Source organism: Adiantum capillus-veneris, unplaced genomic scaffold (assembly GCF_014529385.1).
Source record: "Adiantum capillus-veneris isolate H3 unplaced genomic scaffold, ASM1452938v2 Hic_scaffold_33, whole genome shotgun sequence".
NCBI lineage: Eukaryota > Viridiplantae > Streptophyta > Polypodiopsida > Polypodiales > Pteridaceae > Adiantum > Adiantum capillus-veneris.
Genome location: NW_028221440.1, coordinates 2,082,094 through 2,098,734, shown reverse-complemented (window position 1 = coordinate 2,098,734; position 16,641 = coordinate 2,082,094). Strand labels below are relative to the sequence as shown.

The following is a 16,641-nucleotide window of genomic DNA, read 5'->3' as shown; positions in this document are numbered from 1 at the left end:
ACACTGCCTAGCCGACCCTTGGCCGTAGTCCATGATTATCCTAGTTCTTAGGGTACAGGACCCTTGTCCTGACATTACTCCCCCCTTAAAGAAGAGTTTTCGTCCTCGAAAACAAAAGTGGGAAACTTCTTCTTAAGAACACTAATGTTTTTTCCCAAGTGGCACTTCTCAGGTCGGTCTTTCCACTTGATTAAGGCTTGTTGTCGTACATGATGGCGTGTATGCAACTCATGATAATCCATAACACTTCAGGTTCATGTGGTAACGTAGGAGGTTCAATGTAATCGACCAAAACCTGTTGGTCAATGACTTATCGTCCCCATGTACTGCTTTCGTAGAGGGTGATAGCCGTTTTTCGGCTATTCAAAATTGTCATAGTGATCTAACCTCACCCTACTAAATTCACCCAAACACTATGGCTATCCCTACCATTTCACTGTATATAGGCGTATGTGAGTTAGGGGACTTTTTCCATATTTTCTTAAAAACCCTCAATTAGCTAGTCACGGCTAGTTGAGCCAAAAAAAAAAAGGTATATTATGGCCTCTTTGTGTGTAAATATTTCATATATATATGGCCTAAATATAGGGATTTTTATGTATGCCTTCTTTCATCCTCTTGCACCATAAGTGTATTTTTTTGCCAATGTGTACATACTCTAACCTCATATTTTTTCTTTTATACAAACCACCCCCCATTTTCACCCTCACCCTTGTGAAAACAAAAAAATTGATTTCTACTTTTTTAGTCATGTTTATTATATTATTTTCATTTACTTGCATACCTTTTCCTCTTTCACCCAAAATAATACAAAGAGGGACCATATCATATGATTCCAATAGCTTTCCATATCCATAATTCCTCCATATTTTTATTATTATTTTTACTCATTATTCTAACACCATGTGCCATTAAGCTAAAATCCATGAATAGTCCATACACTAGTCCCACCATGTATATATTGCTTATTCACCAATAATCCTCCTCCATGCATGTGTAAAGGGCAACTTGGATGCTTGTATTATGATATGACAAAGGAGGGGCTCACTCTTGATACATTGTACAAATTCAACAAAGGAGGGGGCCACTAAAAGACTTTGGCAGGCATAAAAAACAGGCTTTTTGTGAGAATTTTTTACCTATCTCCGCTCAGAATTTGAAGAAGTAATCAACAGAGAAAATGTAGCCCACCGATCTGAATAATCACCTCAAATGTTTTCATGATTTTTGGAGCTACCACGTGAGATAGGATTTTTTGAGTGGACCCTCAGTCTGCCCACTTTTCTCACAAAGTAATCCCTAGTCGTCTCTAACCTCCTTTTCCACTTCCACACACATACACTCATTCCTCTCCATCCCTCACTCAAACCTACAACTTTCATGCTTACTTCACTCTTCACCCCATTTCCATCTCTGCTTACTCCATAGCTCAAAAGATTATCATCTCTACACACATAACGCTCCAATTCTCTCTTTAGAATCAAATTCATATTACCATAACCTCTTCATCCTTTCATAAAAAGAGAAAAAATCAGCAAATAAACCAAGCTCAAGCCCTGCAAAAGGAGGAGTTTGATCATGGAGAATTCAATTTCCCCATGGTCACAAGAACTGCACCGACAAAGTTCTACAACCGCTTCATTCACTGGAGGAGAAGGTGGAAAATTTCATTTACATCTTGTGTTTCCACCAAATTTGTGTACATTCTCAACTTCTCTTACTTTTTATCATTGTATATATCATATAGATGCACCTTGAGTGCATATGCCTATCCCACGCCTACTACTAAGGGGAAAAATGTAGGTTAGGGTTAGTGTTTAGTTTGAAGTTAGTGGTAGATTATATTACATGGCATATGCACTCAAGGTGCATTATATGATTTATACAATGATAAAAAGTAAGAGAAGATGAGAATGTACACAATTTGGTGGAAACCACAAGATGTAAATGAAATTTTCCACCTTCTCCTCCAGTGAATGAAGCGGTTGTAGAACTTTGTCGGTGCAGTTCTTGTGACCATGGGGAAATTGAATTCTCCATGATCAAACTCCTCCTTTTGCAGGGCTTGAGCTTGTTATTTGCTGATTTTTTTCTCTTTTATGAAAGGATGAGAGAGTTATGGTAATATGAATTTGATTCTAAAGAGAGAAATTGAGCGATATGTGTGTAGAGATGATAATCTTTTGAGCTATGGAGTAAGCAGAGATGGAAATGGTGAAGAAGATGAAGTAAGCCATGAAAGTTGTAGGTTGAGTGAGGATGGAGAGGAATGAGTGTATGTGTGTGGAAGTGGAAAAGGAGGTTAGAGAAGACTATGGATTACTTTGTGAGAAAAGTGGGCAGACTGAGGTCCACTCAAAAAATCCTATCTCACCGCTGGTAGCTCCAAAAATCATGAAAACATTTGAGGTGATTATTCAGATCGTGGGCTACATTTTCTCTGTTGATTACTTCTTCAAATTCTGAGCGGAGATAGGTACCAAAATTCTCACCAAAAAGCCTGTTTTTTATGCCTGCCAAAGTCTTTTAGTGGCCCCCTCCTTTGTTGAATTTGTACAATGTATCCAAGAGTGAGCCCCTCCTTTGTCATATCATAATACAAAGCATCCAAGTTGCCCTTTACACATGCATGGAGGAGGATTATTGGTGAATAAAGCAATATATACATGGTGGGACTAGTGTATGGACTATTCATGGATTTTAGCTTAATGAGCACATGGTGTTAGAATAATGAGTAAAAATAATAATAAAAATATGGAGGAATTATGGATATGGAAAGCTATTGGAATCATATGATATGGTCCCTCTTTGTATTATTTTGGGTGAAAGAGGAAAAGGTATGCAAGTAAATGAAAATAATATAATAAACATGACTAAAAAAGTAGAAATCAATTTTTTTTGTTTCACAAGGGTGAGGGTGAAAATGTGGGGGTGGTTTGTATAAAAGAAAAATATGAGGTTAGAGTATGTACACATTGGCAAAAAAATACACTTATGGTGCAAGAGGATGAAAGAAGGCATACATAAAAATCCCTATATTTAGGCCATATATATAATGAAATATTTACACACAAAGAGGCCATAATATACCTTTTTTTTTTTTGGCTCAACTAGCCCGATGACTAGCTAATTGAGGGTTTTTAAGAAAATATGGAAAAAGTCCCCTAACTCACATACGCCTATATACAGTGAAATGGTAGGGATAGCCATAGTGTTTGGGTGAATTTAGTAGGGTGAGGTAGATCACTATGACAATTTTGAATAGCCGAAAAACGGCTATCACCCTCTACGAAAGCAGTTACATGGGGACGATAAAGTCATTGACCAACAGGTTTTGGTCGATTACATTGAACCTCCTACGTTACCACATGAACCTGAACGTGTTATGGATTATCATGAGTTGCATACACGCCATCATGTACGACAACAAGCCTTAATCAAGTGGAAAGACCGACCTGAAGAAGGTGCCACTTGGGAAAACATTAGTGTTCTTAAGAAGAAGTTTCCCACTTTTGTTTTCGAGGACGAAAACTCTTCTTTAAGGGGGGAGTAATGTCAGGACAAGGGTCCTGTACCCTAAGAACTAGGATAATCATGGACTACGGCCAAGGGTCGGGCTAGGCAGTGTGAACAGGGGATCCGGTTAGGGCAAGGGGCTAGGAGCCCGCCTATATAAAGGGAGGTTGGGAGGAGGATCCTAGAGTCTAGTTCCTAGTTCTTACACTATCTTAGTTCTTAGGGTACAGGACCCTTGTCCTGACATTACTCCCCCCTTAAAGAAGAGTTTTCGTCCTCCAAAACAAAAGTGGGAAACTTCTTCTTAAGAACACTAATGTTTTCCAAGTGGCACCTTCTTCAGCTCGGTCTTTCCACTTGATTAAGGCTTGTTGTCCTACATGATGGCGTGTGTACGCAACTCATGATAATCCATAACACGTTCAGGTTCATGCGGCAACGTAGGAGGTTCAATGTAATCGACCAAAACCTGTTGGTCAATGACGTTGTCGTCCCCATGTAACCGCTTTCGTAGACGGCTTACGTGAAACACCGGATAAATTCAAGAGTGAAATGGTAGTAGTAGTTTGTAGGCACGATCACTAACTCGCTTGACTATTTTGAAAGGCCCACAATAACAGGGAGATAATTTAGGTGTCGGTGCGGTTTTCAGACTTTGTGAATGTTCTAGCACCCGTAAAAATACTTCCTCCCCTTCTTCCAAGGTAACTTGCAGAAGTTTCTCATCAGCGTATTTCTTATACCGATCCTGTGCTTGTCGGACATTCTGACGAGCAAGTTTCAGCATATCCATGTGGTCTTGGAGAAAATCCTTAACCTGTTGGAGTTTTTCGGTTGCCAACCCCACCGTAACTGGTGACCTAGGTTCAAACCCGTACATAAGCATGAAAGGACTGAAGCCTGTTGTGACATGCTTAGAACTGTTGTAGGCAAACTCGAGAATAGGTAAGTATTCTTCCCAATCTGTCTGTTTTTTGCTGACGTATGCTCTAAGCATATCCTCTAGCACCTGGTTAAACCGTTCCCTTTGACCATCTGTTTTTGGATGGTTAGTTGTACTGAGGTTGAGTTGTGTACACAATCGTTTAAATACAACTCTCCAAATGTGGCTGTTAAACTTTGGTCACGGTCACTAACAATATTACTTGGCAACCCATGCAATTTGTATAGATTGTCCACAAATAATCTTGCTAGTTCCGGTGTCTTAACCATTGATAAACTTACAGAGTTTAGTCAACCTGTCGACGACCACCCCATACTGAGTCAGGACCTCGTATAGTGGTTGGTAAACCTACTATGAAATCCATGGAGATACTTTCCCATTTTTCATTGGTAATTTCCAAAGGATGTAAGAGTCCTCCTGCTTTCAGGCGCTCTGCTTTCTTAACTTGACATTTCTGGCAATGCAAAACATAAGCTTGAACAAAGCCATGTAGGCCTGGCCAGTAAAACTGTTGCCTTATGAGAGAATACGTTTTTCTAATCCCCGGGTGCCCTGCACTTGGACTATCATGACATTTATAAAGAATTTGGCGCCGAATGTCTGCGTCCGTCGGTACACAAACTCTCCCCTTGTGGAGTAGGTACCCATTGTCGATGGTAAAATGCTTCCATCGTTGTAGTTCATCACTTGATAAAGGAAAACTAGGTGTGGAGGTTAACTATACACTACCTGCATTGGAGTGAGAAGGATCCCTCTTTTGAACATGGCTCCACACTTTGGTATATGTTTCATCTTGCTCATATTTGCCCTTGAGAGATTCTAAAAATTCACTACGAAGTTCCGTGAACAAGAGCAAATTGATCTCTGGCATTCGACTGAGAGTGTTTGCCACTATATTGTATCGGCCTTTGCGATACCTTAACTTGGCGTCATATTCCTGAAGGATCTCGGCCCACCTCGCTTTTCAACCCTTTAAATCTGTTTGTTGTGTAAACCATTTGATGCTTTCATGGTCAAACACAATCTCGAACTGAGCACAATACAAATAGTGACGCCATGTCTTTAAGGCAGACACTATTGCATAGAGTTCACGTTCGTAAGCAGAATAATCCTGTTGAGTTGCATCCAGCTTCTTACTTTCAAATGCAATTGGCCGTCCGTCTTGTAACAAGACTGCTCCAATAGCACGGCCACTGGCGTCCGTTTCCAAAACGAATGGTTTCAAAGGATCTACAATAGCCAGTATAGGAGCTGTAGCTAATGCATCTTTGAGTGTTTCAAAACTCTGTTGTTGAGTGGAACCCCAGTGAAAAGCCTGACCTTTGCCTTTTAGTTGGTTTGTCATAGGTACAGCAAGGTGAGCATAGTTTTTAACGAACCTTCGGTAAAAACCTGCGAAGCCTAAAAAGATCTGTAATTCTTCCAGATTTTTAGGAGGTGGCCATTTTCGGATGGTATCCACTTTGGATTGATCCATGCATAAACCATATTTGGGCAAATTTGTCATTGTGTTCCTCAATGACATTTAGTTTATAGTGCTTCTGAAGAAGAGCACTTACAACATCTCAGGCAAGAGTTTGAGTTGTTACGTGCAAACAAGTTATATGCCAAGGAATCTAAATGTGATTTTCTCAAGGAAGAGATTCATTATTTAGGGCATGTCATTTCAACTAATGGCCTATACATGGATCAATCCAAAGTGGATACCATCCGGAAATGGCCACCTCCTAAAAATCACAGATCTTTTTAGGCTTCGCAGGTTTTTACCGAAGGTTCGTTAAAAACTATGCTCACCTTGCTGTACGTATGACGGACCAACTAAAAGGAAAAGGTAAGGCTTTTCAGTGGGGTTTCGCTCAACAGCAGAGTTTTAAAACACTCAAAGATTCATTAGCGTTGCTAATCAGTTACAAAAATTGTTAAAAGAATTTCAAGATGTTTTTCCTAATGATTTGCCATCAGGTTTACGACCGACACGCTTAGTGCAACATGGCATTGACGTGGCTGCAGGCTGTAAACCTGTTAGTAAACCACCTTACCGTATGAGTTACTCAAAGGCTACTGAGGTGGAACGTCAGCTTGCTGACTCCCTTAGGAGAGGGTTTATACAACCCAGTGCTTCACCATGGGGTTCGCCTATACTTTTGGTGAAGACAAAGACAGCAATATGTGCATGTGCGTAGACAGCCGGGGCTTAAATGCGGTTACAGTTAAGAACAAATACCCATTGCCAAGGGTCTATGAGTTATTGATAAGCTAACTCATAAACGAATTTTTTCAAAAATTGACTTGAGGTCAGGATATCACCAAGTCCGTATTCGGCTTGCTGATATACCTAAGACTGCATTCCGAACACGGTTTGGACATTATGAGTTTTTGGTGATGCCCTTTGGGTTAACCAATGCGCCCGCGACATTCATGACACTTATGGATAGTGTCTTGAAACCATATTTGGGCAAATTTGTCATTGTGTTCCTCGATGACATTCTAGTTTATAGTGCTTTTGAAGAAGAGCACTTACAACATCTCAGGCAGGTGTTTGAGTTGTTACGTGCAAACAAGTTATATGCCAAGGAATCTAAATGCGATTTTCTCAAGGAGGAAATTCATTATTTAGGGCATGTCATTTCAGCTAATGGCCTATACATGGATCAATCCAAAGTGGATACCATCCGGAAATGGCCACCTCCTAAAAATTTGGAAGAATTACAAATATTTTTAGGCTTCACAGGTTTTTACCGAAGGTTCGTTAAAAACTATACGAACCTTGTTGTAGCTATGACGGACCAACTAAAAGGCAAAGGTAAGGCTTTTCAGTGGGGTTCCGCTCAATAGCAGAGTTTTGAAACACTCAAAGATGCATTAGCTATAGCTCCTATACTGGCTATTGTAGATCCTTTGAAACCATTCGTTTTGGAAACGGATGCCAGTGACCATGCTATTGGAGCAGTCCTATTACAAGACGGATGGCCAATTGCATTTGAAAGTAAGAAACTGGATGCAGCTCAGCAGAATTATTCTGCTTACGAACATGAACTCTATGCAATAGTGTCTGCCTTAAACACATGATGTCACTATTTGTATGGTGCTCAGTTCGAGATTGTGTTTGACCATGAAAGCATCAAATCGTTTACACAACAAACAGATTTTAAAGGGTCGAAAATCCAGGTGGGTCGAGATCCTTCAAGAATATGACGCCAAATTAAGGTATCGCAAAGGCCGATACAATATAGTGGCAGACGCTCTCAGTCGAATGCCAGAGATCAATTCGCTCTTGTTCACGGAACTTCGTAGTGAATTTTTAGAATCTCTCAAGGGTAAATATGAGCAAGATGAAACATATTCCAAAGTGTGGAGCCATGTTCAAAAGAGGGATCCTTCTCACTCCAATGCAGGTAGTGTACAGTTAAGCTCCACACCTAGTTCTCCTTTATCAAGTGATGAACTACAGTGATGGAAGCATTTTACCATCAACAATGGGTACCTACTCCACAAGGGGAGAGTTTGTGTACCGACAGACACAGACATTCGACGCCAAATTCTTTATGAATGTCATGATAGTTCAAGTGCAGGGCACCCGGGATTAGAAAAACTTATTCTCTCAAAAGGCGACAGTAGTACTGGCCAGGCCTACATGGCTTTGTTCAAGCTTATGTCTTGCATTTCCAGAAATGTAAAGTTAAGAAAGCAGAGCGCCTGAAAGCAGGAAGACTCTTACATCCTTTGGAAATTCATAATGGAAAATGGGAAAGTATTTCCATGGATTTCATATTAGGTTTACCAACCACTATACGAGGTCATGACTCAGTATGGGTGGTCGTAGACAGGTTGACTAAACTCTGTAAGTTTATTCCGACCAAATCAACGATTAATACACCGGAACTAGCAAGATTATTTGTGGACAATCTATACAAATTGTATGGGTTGCCAAGTAATATTGTTAGTGACCGTGACCCAAAGTTTAACAGCCACTTTTGGAGAGCTATATTTAAACGATTGGGTACACAACTCAACCTCAGTACAACTGACCATCCAGAAACAAATGGTCAAACGGAACGGGTTAACCAGGTGCTAGAGGATATGCTTAGAGCATACGTCAGCAAAAAACAGACAAACTGGGAAGAATACTTACCTATTCTTGAGGTTGCCTACAACAGTTCTAAGCATGTCACAACAGGCTTAAGTCCTTTCATGCTCATGTACGGGTTTCAACCTAGGTCACCAGTTACGGTGGGGTTGGCAACCGAAAAACTCCAACAGGTTAAGGATTTTCTCCATGACCACATGGATATGCTGAAACTTGCTCGTCAGAATGTCCGACAAGCACAGGATCGGTATAAGAAATACGCTGATGAGAAACGTCGGCAAGTTACCTTCGAAGAAGGTGAGGAAGTATTTTTACGGGTGCCAGAACATTCACAAAGTCTGAAAACTGGACCGACACCTAAATTATCTCCCCGATATTGTGGGCCTTTCAAAATACTCAAGCGAGTTGGTGATCGTGCCTACAAACTACTACTACCATCACACTCTCGCATTCATCCGGTGTTTCATGTAAGCCGTCTACGAAAGCGGTTACATGGGGACGACAACATCATTGACCAACAGGTTTTGATCGATTACATTGAACCTCCTACGGTACCGCATGAACCTGAACGTGTTATGGATTATCATGAGTTGCGTACATGCCATCATGTACGACAACAAGTCTTAATCAAGTGGAAAGACCGACCTGAAGAAGGTGCCACTTGGGAAAACATTAGTGTTCTTAAGAAGAAGTTTCCCACTATTGTTTTCGAGGACGAAAAATCTTCTTTAAGGGGGAGGAATGTCAGGACAAGGGTCATGTACCCTAAGAACTAGGATAGTCATGGACTACGGCCAAGGGTCGGGCTAGGTAGTGTGGACAGGGGATCCGTCTAGGGCAAGGGGCTAGGAGCCCGCATATATAAAGGGAGGTTGGGAGGAGGATCCTAGAGTCTAGTTCCTAGTTCTTACAGCATTTATCAATAAACTTCCCAATAAATCCACCTAATTGAGCCCTTACATTGATGGAGGGTAGAAGCCTGTTTTGTAAATTGAGGTTGAACCATGACCCACCTTTAGACTTCACGCAAGCTTCCATAACCATTTCCGTTGCCATACAAGCCTAGCTCTCATTCTAATTGTCTATAGTGCATACAGTTTTGCCCAAAGAGCCAGACCATGAGATACCTAGATCACCCTGAGCTTTATGTTTAGCAACTGCTGTCCATTTATCCCATTGCCTCGGTCTCCTTGCTGCTAGTTTGTTCTTCCACAAGAACTCCTTGAGTGCTTTAAAACTCCACGTTTTTTGTTATAGTTTAAGGAATGGTGATGTGAAGGTAATGTAAGGGATGAAGAAGGTATTAATTATGATAGCCCTCCAATGGAAAGGAGTTGGGATGAACTTCCAGTGCTGCATTTTCTTTTAATTCTTTCTTGAACCCACTCAAAGGCTTGCTTGTGAGTTGTTCCTTCCCTGACAAGCACCCCAAATGGTGTCGGAATATGTGACATCTCTTCGCGTCTCCATTCCATCCGAGAGAATCAAATTGTCTTCTTCTATCAAAGAGATAAGTCTTTACTTTTTTATGTTACATTGTGACCTCGACACCGTAGAAAACACCTGTACTATCACTAAGGCTTTCCTAATGTGTTCTCCAAGGCTGCAAATCCAGAAGTTTGTTGCTAAATTTTAGATTGAAGGTGAGAAAACCTACAAAAACTGGAGGAATTCAATACATAAGCGTTCATATTTATCTCTACAATTTTTGCATAAGTAGGCTACAATTCTGAGTTTCAGAAATTATGATTGCTCATGCCAATCTTTTTCACTTGCTCGTAGCACTCAACTCAGGCAAGCCAAATAGTTGGAAACATTTGGAAGGCCAAATACGAAGAATGGGACAAAGTTTTCCTATGGAGAGTACTTTTTGGATTCATGCCTACTAGGGATAAGGCAAAAGCGAGAGGCTTAGGCGAAGACACATGTGTCAAATGCAAACAGGGATGTCCAATAATTAGGGCCTTCACGGGAATGATCTGCAGGTGGGTATACACTCACCTGCAGGTGACAGTTGACCCATCGATCAACTCTCTCTCTCTCTCTCTCTCTCTCTCTCTCTCTCTCATCTCTCTCTCTCTCTCTCTCTCTCTCTCTCTCTCTCTCTCTCTGTGGCCAAATATCCCCTACATCTATAGCGCATAGCCCATGGCCCAAGGCCCCTAAACCTGCCATGACCGACCTACGTAGCACATACAAAACATATGTGGTAGACTCTATGCACACCGCTTAGCTGGCCTCGTTTGTGCTCCTGCCCTCTATGTGCACCACCCAGCTGGCCTACTTAACTTTTCCCATGCACTCACCTACATTCCCATAAATCACTCGAAGCCACAATAAGCTCCCCTAGCTCCATCGTCTATCGTGCAACCAAGCAGAGTGTGCGAAAAGAAGATCTCTCTCTCTCTCTCTCTCTCTCCTCTCTCTCTCTCTCTCTCTCTCTCTCTCTCTCTCTCTCCTTTACACATGTCCATGAAAATATATGCTCTCTTTCTTTCCTCCACTTGGTCTCTCCGTATGCCATTCTTTTCTTCTTCCGTTCAAAACCAAAGCATCTCCCAAGATCCTCGTTAAAACAAATGGGTTCAAAATTGAACCCACTTATTTAGGGCCACAAGTGCGATCACATAATATTTGTGAAGTTGTGTAGCATGTGTGGTCAACAAGAGTAATGGCTTAGCCTGAGTTGAGTGCTACGAGCAAAGATTGGCATGATCAATCATAATTTCTGAAACCCGGAATATATAGCCTACTTATGCAAAAATTGTAGAGATAAATATGAACGTTTATGTACTGAATTCCTCCAATTTTTGTAGGTTTTCTCACCTTCAATCTACAATTTAGCAACAAATTTTTGGATTTGCAGCCTTGGAGAATACATTAAGAAAGCCTTAGTGATAGTAGAGGTGTTTTCCATGGTGTCGAGGTCACAATGTAACATAGGAAAGTAAAGACTTATCTCTTTGACAGAAGAAGACAAATTGATTCTCTCGGATGGAATGGAGACATTGTGAAGAGATGTCACATCTTCCGACACCACTTGGGTGCTTGTCAGGGAAGGAACAACTCACAAGCAAGCCTTTGAGTGGGTTCAAGAAAGAATTAAAAAGAAAATGCAGCACTGGAAGTTCATCCTAACTCCTTTCCATTGCAAGGCTATCATAATTAATACCTTCTTCATCCCTTACATTACCTTCACATCACCATTCCTTCAACTATCACAAAAAATGTGGAGTTTTGAAGCACTCAAGGAGTTCTTGTGGAAGAACAAACTAGCAGCAAGGAGACCGTGGCAATGGGGTAAATGGACAGCAGTTGCTAAACCTAAAGCTCGGGGTGATCTAGGTATTCTAGTGACTCATGGTCTGGCTCTTTGGGCAAAATTGTATGCACTATAGCCAATTAGAATGAGAGCTAGGCTTGTATGGCAAGGGAAATGGTTATGGAAGCTTGCATGAAGTCTAAAGGTGGGTCATGGTTCAACCTCAATATACAAAACAGGCTTCTACCCTCCATCATTGTAAGGGCTCAATTAGGTGGATTTACTGGAAAGTTTGTTGATAAATGTTGTAAAGCCAGAGTAACACTCATATGGAATGAAGAAACCAGGTACTGGAAAGGAACAGCTAGACATTGGTCTCCTTGGGGACCCATAATGGAGGGCTTGGGCAAAAATAATAATCTAAAGCTATGCTGCAATTTCTCCCTCTAGGAGGAGATCCTTATCGGAAGACTACTGGGCAAAGTCTCAAACCTTAGCCTTCCTCCGTGTTCCACACCAATTGATTGGAAAGCTTGGAAATGGCCTAGAGAAAGGCTTTTTAGTTCACCCAAGACTTAAATAGTTTACAAAAAGCTTTGCTATACAAAGGATTGGGTTGATCACCTCAACACGATCTGTGTTAAAAAGTGGACAAGGAGCAAATGGAGCCAAATAGTTGGAAACATTTGGAAGGCCAAATACGAAGAACGGGACAAAGTTTTCCTATGGAAAGTACTTTTTGGATTCATGCCTATCAGGGATAAGGCAAATGCGAGAGGCTTAGGCGAAGACACGTGTCAAATGCAAACAGGGGGTGTCCGGTAATTAGAGTCTTCACGGGAATGATCTGCACGTGGGTATACACTCATTTGGATACTCCTTCTTTATACGCAACCTAGAGATGGACCCTTTCCTATCTAAAAATGCATACACAGAAGAATGTAGACTAAGGCCCGTTTGAGACTGCATGCTCAAGCAGATAGGATAGGGGCGGCCAGTCGTCAATGTTATACTACACTTTCAAACCCACCATTCTTGCGGGCTGCACTACCCCCCTCCTACACAGGAGCCTTCCACCCTGCTGTAGAGATGGAAGCCCATCTATGTTGTTTCAATGTGGACCCAATGTCATAGAGATGTGGAATGGTACTACCATGTCGGCCGTTGTGTTCAGAAAGCTCGCACAATATGAACTTGATGATGGACAATAGTTTTTGGTTTGATGTATATCTCTTGTGTAGTTGAATGAGACCTAAGACCATTGTTGGCTTGCCAACCAAGGGTTGAACTTTGAGCCCACAACCCCTTACTACCGGGTTGGGCCGAGGCCCTTAAAGAGCTTTTGCACAGAGGGCATGGCGAAGTTCTTCTATTCTCAATGGTTTTGTCTCGTTTTGAGTTGAAAAACATGCATACTTATCTCTTCCTCTCAAAAACGTTGCTTGCCATAGCCAACTTTGCCAATTTTTGCGGAGTTAGCTTCACGAAAGCAGCGTTTGAACAACACACCAAGAGTTGTTGACGTAAGAAAAACTCGGCCCATACCTTCATGCGAAACCCACCTTAGAGCCGGGTTGCGTTGGGTATTAGCAGGGGTAGTGGGAGAAGAAATACATATGGTCGCACTACTAGGAGGAGAGCTGGACCGAGATAATTCTATCGAAAAGCTGCGCAGGCTTCAACTAGCTGATTGGCTAAAATCGGTGGACGAACGCGCTCAGTTTTGCATCGCCTAATGTATAGCTTAGCCCCTTCATTTTCAAGAGGCGGTGCGAGAAGCTTAGGAAATCTGCCAAAAAAGAGAGACCCTTAGTGCGACCCAGCTCTTAGAGAAAGGGCCCTTACAATTAAGGGCACATCTATCACTTCATGTGAGTAGTTTTGAAATGCCACGGGAACTTGCCAGCGAGACAGTTTTTCTCAAGGAAAACGATGAGCAGTGCAGCATATACTGAAAGCCGCCGGCTGGCTGTGGCGTCTCCCTCCCTCCTTTTCTGTCATTTATAACTGTAGATTCGTCTCTAGACTCTCTCTCTCTCTCTCTCTCTCTCTCACACACACACACACACACACACCACGCACAACCATCTCGCGCGCAGACAACAAGGCAGGGATATGACCAATATTGCCTTCCCTCGCAGTCCCTCGTCACAGTGATACGAATCTCGTGTAGACCTAGTTCTCTTCTGTGTGTTCCCCCTAAGCGCTGACCACACACCCGCACAGACACACCCTCTCAAACACACACACACACACATCCTCGCGTTTCCTGCCACACCCCGAACTCAAGTGATTTGCCAATGCCTGCTTCTGTGGCCCTCCTCCCTGGCCATAGCTGCTCCTCCCCTGCACCCCCAAAAGGCTTTTCTGCTTCTTCTCTCTCCCCACCAAAGCTTTATTATAGTTGTAGCTCGATCCCTGCGGGGAATCCTTCTGAGTAGGCGAGCTCCTCTCTCATGCGATCCCGCTTGCCTGCCGCAGAATGGGCTTCTAAGCAGGAAGATGCAGAGGACGCTTAAGAATCTGAGGTCTCTCTTCTCTGTTTTCTTCTCACCTTCTTGGTTTTGAGAAACACCATCGGTGCTGGCAAATTTGGCACCCCTGCGCAAGATTTTGAGGAGATACGGTTGCATCTACACAATGTGGCTTTGCATAGAAGGCAGTTGAGAGTGCTAGTAGAGGCAGTGGAAGAGGAGAAGCCTCTGCTGGAAGCTCCAGAATTGGTTGAGCATAAGAGCACCATCGTTGTAGACTCTGCAGATGAAGGCAGGGAGTCAAGAAGCTACCTTCCCATCGGTCAAGGGAAGGTAAACAGTGAGGATGCATTATGGGAGAAGGAGAAGCAGAGAAGTACAATCACAGCTTCTTTTGAAGACATTCAGGAAAATGCAGCGGTACTAACTGTAGATACTAGGCACCGGAAGACGCCAGCTCTTACAACAGTAAAAGGCATTCAGGATTCATTGCTAGCAGTAGCAAAGGATTTAGAAGGATCAAGGTTTGCAAATCATGATGAGCAGAGATATGTTGGAGAATCCAAGGTAGTGGTGATAGCAGGCTTCCACTCCTCAGGTTGCAAGAAGCCTTTAGCTGAACAACTTCTTCTCAAATCCTTGAAGAACAGGGTGCATTATAGTACATTGCATGGATTCCAGGTGCCTTTGAGCTCTGAAACTCTGGAGCGACTAAGCTCGATCCCCTATTCAAGGCTGTCTCTGCTGCAGGGCACAATGGAGAAGTATCCACATGTGGAATGGATTTGGTGGGTGCCGAATGAAGCTCTCATTATCACAGACATTGCCTTCAAGTTTCCATTGCAAATGTACTCAGAGTTCAACTTTGTCTTGCTTGGATTTGTTGGGCTACTTACCACACAGAAAACCTAATTATTAGCCTTAAAACCGACTCTTTTCTGATCAGAAATAGCCAGTGGACCCTTGAAGTTGTGCGCAACTCAGCGGATCTAAGCTCCAGGAGGGTCATTGGTACAGACATGCTAACAATAAACAATATGATCAGTAAGCCTGACCTTGAAGGGGTTGCTTCCTCTTCTCTAGATGATGATGCTCCCCCAAACCAACCAAGGAGGACCTCCAGAGGGAAGGTGTATGTGGAGGAGTCGACCATATTACGCAGCAATCTCAAGGATCCAGCATTCAAGCTTGAAAAGTTTTTTGGAGGCTCACGCACAGGCTTGGGTCACAAGAGATTGCCTTTCATTACTCACTTTTTGGGCTGTGAATTATGTCAGGATGTGGGCAAAGAGGAAGATGGCAAGTGTTTGAAGCAAATGGAAAGAGCTTATTTGTTTGTGGAGGAACAAGTTGGGTTACAGTTGAAGGACCTGGGCTCAACTCAGAGTAGTCTCATGTAAACAAGCTTGAGGAGGAAACAACCATGCCGTGTTGGCTTCTTGTGGGAGAAGAAATCCCTATCCGTTGCGCCTTTCATCTTCCTTTAGAATTTGACATCCCAAGGTAGAGGCAGGCTCAATCTCTTTGGGTGAATAGGTAGGACTTAGTGGCCCTTTTTTGGCTTACTCTGTTGCTTTATGCACTATGTCTCGCATTGCTGCTGAAGATGTGGTCGGTGCAATCATGCAGCAGTTCTTAACCATCATACACAGTCTGGAAGGATTTTTTTGGTGCGTAGAGGGCATTCTTGAACGGAGCCCTTAATCATGTACATGCTTGAGGCCTCGCCTAAGTGGATGCCATGTCTTCACAAGAAAATCCTAGCATCTTGATGCAAAGCTATGCGCATAGCACATCGATGTTGGAGAAGGTGGTGTTGCAATGTGGCTCTAACTGTAGTGAGGGTATGGAGGATGGAGAGTTCTCGAATTGGTTGATACCTGAAGCGTTTGTAGTAGTTGCAGAAGGACGTCAACAAAGCAGAGCAGCCAAAGGAAACTTTGGTTAGTGTCCAGGTTGTTTTTTTTTTGGGGGCGGGGGCGGGGCTTCAGTGATCAAACAATTTGTATGCTTTTCAGTGCCTCTCAAACGTGATTAGCTTAATGGGCTTTCATTTGAGAATTTGATGGTGAAGGAAATTCTCTCTCTCTCTCTCTCTCTCTCTCTCTCTCTCTCTCATGGATTTGAAATCAAATTTGGGCATATAGCCATGTTAAGCGTTGTGAAGCAATTCGCAGCAATCTCCTTTGCACTACGAATGGGATCAATCGACCTCCATCGAGGTTTCTTTTAGTTGGGCTTAAGAGGCTCCATTGCCTGGTGATCCTCATCCTCTGTGTTTGCCTTTGGAGTTTCTTTCGGAGTATCTAATTTCCGTTGTGTCTTTAACCCCAAAAGCTTGAGCTAGGTCACTTCTAAG

At 42.5% G+C, this 16,641-nt stretch overlaps 1 pseudogene; it reads left to right on the top strand.

Moving 5' to 3' along the window:
- Nucleotides 1-15,698, top strand: part of LOC147416981 (uncharacterized) — a 51,742-nt pseudogene extending 36,044 nt beyond the window's left edge.
- The last annotated feature ends 943 nt before the right edge of the window (nt 15,699-16,641 follow it).